Genomic DNA, 5,426 nt, shown 5'->3' with positions numbered 1-5,426 from the left:
AGCCTGGTCTACAGAGTGAGTTCAGGACAGCCAGGGCTATATAGAGAAACCTGTCTTGAAAAACAAACAAACAAACAAAAACAAAACAAAACAAAGCAACGACAACAACAACAACAACAACAACAACAAAAGGATTTCCCTTCAGTACCCAGCCTCCAGTCACCGTGAACCTTGGGGAGGGGGGCATTTGAGTCATGCACAGCCATGGGCAATACTCCTTCAATGTGGCCATGACTGTCTTAAGAGTTTTCTCCCCCCTCTCCCCCACCCCTGCCATTGAGCTTGTATCTATTGGTTGGGGACTTGGAACTGTGGGTCTCCTGCTTTGAGGGGAGGAAAGCTCCTAGGAGGTTCAAGTTCTTCAAAGCCACGCAGGATAAGAGGAAACTATGGTTCTGAAAGCACCTCTGAGCTGCTTCTCCATGACATACCTCCTCTGAGAGGGAGAATTGGGCTGACTCTATTTTCCTCACAACACACAGGAAGCACATTTTGGGCCTGGCTAGCAAGGCCTCAGTCACTGTCTGCTTGGCCTGTGTGGTGTTTGCCACTGTGAATATCCTAAGAGCAGGAACTTACCATGTTTACTGCCTAGACTACCACCTACCATCCAGTAAATGTCTGTTGAATGCATGTACAACTGCATAAAAGAATGGCTCTGCTCTGTCCCAGGACCCACACACCCCTCTTTTAGAAAACCTTAGTGCTCATTGCAAATTCATCCATCCTAAACTCCACCTTTTGGATCTGACCACTGTCTGACATTCTGTATTTTATTTCTCAATTCATCTACTATCTTCTGGTTTTGTGATTTAATCACGACCCCACAGCCTTCCTTGGGAGCAGCCCAGGGCCCAGCAACATATTCCTAAAGTAATTTGTATTCCTAAATACGGCCTCTTTGGCTCCCATGGCTAAGGCAGCCTGGCTTAGTCAGGTTTTAGATATGCATATTATTATGCAAATGTGCTGGAATTGAATATAATTTCCTTAAAAACATTTTCCAATGGAAAATAGATCTGCTTACAGGAGGGACTCTGCCCAGCAGCCCCTAAAGAAAGCTGTGTTGTCCACACACGGCCATGTGTTTAGGACTGATGAAGACTAGATGGGGTTCATGGGCTAACTGCTGGGCGACACAGCAGATTTAAGCTTGTGAGAAAGGAAGTCCTTACAACCATAACCCCAGGTTACAGGTAAGTAAACTGAGGCATGGAAAGGCTGGAAGCATTTGCCAACGTTGCCTAGCTTGCAGCCATTTCTGGCATGTTTGATTTTAGTTGATGGTGACCCCCTAGTGGCCCCCCAGCTCCCCACCACTGAGTCATCTTCAGAGACATTTCAGAGAAAACAGTGAAGTGGACCTGGGGTGCTAGAAGCAGACATGTGTGTAATACTCTTTATACCTTTCCTTAGTGAGCCCAGCTGGCCCATTGCCTCTCTCAGGAGTAGCTGAAGAAGGTCAGACACCTTTGGTTCACAAATTGTGACATGAATCAGAATGCACCCCAGTATATGATACAACACACAGTGCCAGACCCATTTGGTTTTCTAAATGGGGGTTCCGTGCACCTTGGAAGAACATATTGTTCCCTATCAGAGCTATGGAGGTGAGATCCCAGGGTAGATTCAGTTTATGCCTCTGAGAGGACATTGGGCACCCTAGCCCCCGCACATAGCCTGCAGACTTTTTCTCCACATGACTAATCCAGTATCCCATGACCTCCCTTTAGTGTGATGGGGACACAGAAATGGAGCTCACAGCTCCTGCCGACCCCAAACATTTAGTTACATTAATCACAGAGCACTTTGGGACTCGGAGCATCTAGAATGAAAGACACTTTCTTGGGGAGACATTGATCAAACAGTCTACAGGTATCTGCACATCGAGGGACATTAATCATCTCCCTACTATCTCACCCACCAGTAGAATATGTAAATGTGATTCCTGTCAGTGATAAGAGCAAGTGAAATTATTCTTGGAGATTGGTCCATCTGGAGCTGTTGATACAATCTTACCTAAGACAATAGGTTGTAAAGATAAATTTTTTAGCATTACTAATCCAGCGTTGCCAATACCCATAGAGAATGGAGAAATTTAAAACCAAACCAAAGATGCACTGTTGGTGCAAGAGAGGAAAACTAGTCTCAGTTCTGCTTCAGTTCCTATAATAGCACTTTTGGCAACCTTGTGGGAAAGATGCTTTCTGCATAACTAAGGAAGACGTTTTTTTGGAAGGTTCTCAGGATGCATTTGGAGAGTGTTCTAGAAGGGTTCACATATGGTCACAAACAAGACAAAAGTCTGCGTACAGATAGACATTTCTGCATACTCAAAATCCAGGAATTTTATTTGCGTGAGAGCAATCTTTCCAGAACCTTCTATACTATCAGCTGACTCTTACAAGTTGGCAAAACGTACCCAGTATGGGATGGAACAGGAAGACATGTGTAGAGTGAAGAAGAAGGAGGGGGAGGAGGGGGGAGGAGGGGAAGGTGAGAGGTAGAGGGAGAAGGCAGAAGAGGAAGAGGGGGAGGAGGGGGAGGAGGGGGAAGGAGAGGGAGGAGGGGGAGGAGGGGGAGGAGGGGAGGAGGGGGAGGAGGGGGAGGAGGGGGAAGAAGAGAAGGAGGAGAAAGAGGGGAGGAGGAGGAGGAAGAGGAGAGGAGGAGGAGGGGGAGAGGGAGGAGGAGGGGGAAGAGGGGGAGGAAGAAGAAGAAGAAGAAGAAGAAGAAGAAGAAGAAGAAGAAGAAGAAGAAGAAGAAGAAGAAGAAGAAAAGGAAGAAGAAGAAGAAGAAGAAGACGACAATGACGACGACGACACAGGTGCTAATGTCAGCCCTGCACCTTCTCAGCTCACCTTTGACTCATTTCTCGAACATGCAATGTGAGTAGGGCTGGAGTCAGGCATTCACTCCTCTTGACAGGACTTCCTGTGAGGCCACATTCTCTGACAAGGTTGGAAGAGTCAACAGGAGCACAGAGTACTCACCTTAAGGAGTCTGTGCTTTCTTCTCTGTGCTTACTGTGCCTGGGGACTAGGGCCCAGGGTCTATGTGATCTTAGACACCCAGATGGGAGAGGCAACTGGAAAGAGAATGCATATGAAGGCCATTTTAATAAAACCTGTACTGCTGACAGTGCTCCTCTTTTAGGATTGTAATGTGAAGCCCCGCCCCCAACACACACACACACACACACACACACACACACACACACACACACACACAATGGGCTCAAGTGTGTCCCCAGTTGGTGTTGCTGTTTAGGAGCTGAGGCCCAGCTGGAGAATGTGAGGTTTTTCAAGAGGCTAGGTTAGGGGAGTTACAACCTTATTGGCCTCAGTTCTGATCTGAGCTCCCTCCGCTCCTGCTGCTAGGGGCACTGCCAGGAGAAACACACAAAAGGTTTTCTCCCTTAAATCGCTTCAATAGGAGAAAAGTAGCCAAGACACGTTTTCACAATGGAGTTTCCCCCCTCCATGCACCAATGTTAGCATGAATGCTAAAAATCTGAAATACAGCCTTGCCCTGGAAGATGGTTAGGAAACAATAGCAGAGGGAATGTCCTGAGCTTCCTGAAGTTAGGTGTCACTCTCCCCTGTGCTTTTCAGGGTGATGAATAAGAGAAGAGAAAGTTCCCAGCTGTTAATTTTCACTCTAGTTGGAGAGGGAGTTGAAGGGAGTTGAAGGGTCTTTCCCAGTGAGAGACCGGTGGCACAGCGGGAGGCAGGCTATTAGGGAAATGAGGATCACTCCCTCTGAGACCTTTAAAGAGAGGACTAAACTTGAGTCCCTAAGAAAAAACGGACAAGGTAATTTCCTTTCCCCATGTCAGCTTCCAAAGGTCACAGATGTTTCTTCCCCCAAATTCTTAGCTTTCTTGAAATAACCCATTATGAACCTGACATGTACAAATTAGCCAAAGTGTCCCTTGGACATCATGGGGGTAATGAATGCTTTGACTTTGTCATCTCTTGCGAAGGTTAAATGCTGTCCCTTAAGCTGTGCGGGCTGCAACTTCTAATTTCAGGATCACCTTTCTTGGATGGTCCTCCTCATCCGTGTTCTTTCTAAAATCAGCCATCATTATCTCACAATGCCTTCTCAAAGAAAAGCCATTGCTCACGAACTTCATTACTGACAGAACTTTAGTTTCTTCTCCATGTCTTACTGTGCCTCATTAAGGCACATTCACTATGTGAAGTTTTGATTTGTTTTCCCTATATATGCTATTATGTATATGGCTACTTCATAACCTTTAGCCTTGTTACTTCTTTGTTACATGGTGTGTGTGTGTGTGTGTGTGTGTGTGTGTACACGCACGCACGCATGCATGTGAGAGCCCTCGCCTGTGCATGTAAGCCTGAGGTCAACATTAGTATCTTCCTTGATGACTGAGACAATCTTTCATTAAACCTGTATCTTGCTAGTTCTGCCAATCCTGGGGAGTTCCTGTTTTCTTCAGCCTTTCTCATGGGTCCTGGGGAATCTGAATTCCAGTCCTCACCACTTGAGCAACAAACATTTTATCCACCAAACTGTATCCCTACACCAATTAGGATGACTTCTACAAATGTTCCACCCCCTCAAGAGAGCCCTCTCAGCTTTAATCTTCACTAGCAGGATTCTTGGGTGGGAACCCCATGGTGTATAATGACAGTCCCCCTCCCCCCTCTGACCACAGCCCCCAAATCTGTTCTGAAGAACTGGTCAACTGAGTTTCTTATAGGGATCACTGGAAATCAGGGGTTTTGTTCCAGAACTCCAGGTCAGAGAGTCTAGTGCTCAGTGGAAGGTGGGTCTTGGTGCTGCTCTTAGCAAGCCAGGATGCTCTAGCATAAAGAAGGTGACAGTACTCAGCAGCTCCCGTTTGTGTCTACAGACCCCTCTGTCTCAGTCCACCTCCTACATCCACACATCCAGGGACAGAAAGCTGAAGACCATGGGTCTGACGTCACTCAATGCAATGTTCAAGAAAACACACAGATTCTGTTGGACCTGTGTGTTGCTTAGGAGTCTAAGAATTCACAATAACTTGTAAAATGTACTTGTTAAAGAGATCTTTGATGGCAAAGAGGTGTTCTTTTATTTTGCAGTCAGGATTCAACTTGCTTTTCTGAGAAGTGATTTCGCACTTGTAGGAAACGTGAATACTTCATAAATAGCAACTGTCTTTTTAAGGAATGTACAGGAGTGTTGCACTGCACCGACCTGCAGAATTCTATACTACGATAGAATTGACTTTGATATTTTTATTTGTGTGTGGGTCCGTATGTGCTACGTGTGTGGAGTGCCTGCAGAGGACATTGGATACACAGAGCTGGAGCCGCAGGTCTTTGGGAACCATCTGACACAGGCGATGAAGATCATACTCTGACCCTCCAGAAGAGCAGGAGATGCTTTTAAGCAGCAAATATCACTCAGGC

At 46.2% G+C, this 5,426-nt stretch overlaps 1 pseudogene; it reads left to right on the top strand.

Annotated features, from left to right (window-relative positions):
* Positions 1 to 2,282: 2,282 nt before the first annotated feature.
* On the top strand, positions 2,283 to 3,623 carry LOC127671577 (cilia- and flagella-associated protein 251-like; annotated as a pseudogene).
* The last annotated feature ends 1,803 nt before the right edge of the window (positions 3,624 to 5,426 follow it).

The sequence above is a fragment of the Apodemus sylvaticus genome, chromosome 21 (genome assembly GCF_947179515.1).
Source record: "Apodemus sylvaticus chromosome 21, mApoSyl1.1, whole genome shotgun sequence".
In the NCBI taxonomy this organism is placed as follows: Eukaryota; Metazoa; Chordata; class Mammalia; order Rodentia; family Muridae; genus Apodemus; species Apodemus sylvaticus.
Note: the sequence above shows the minus strand (reverse complement) of the source record. Positions and strands in the feature narration are given on the sequence as shown.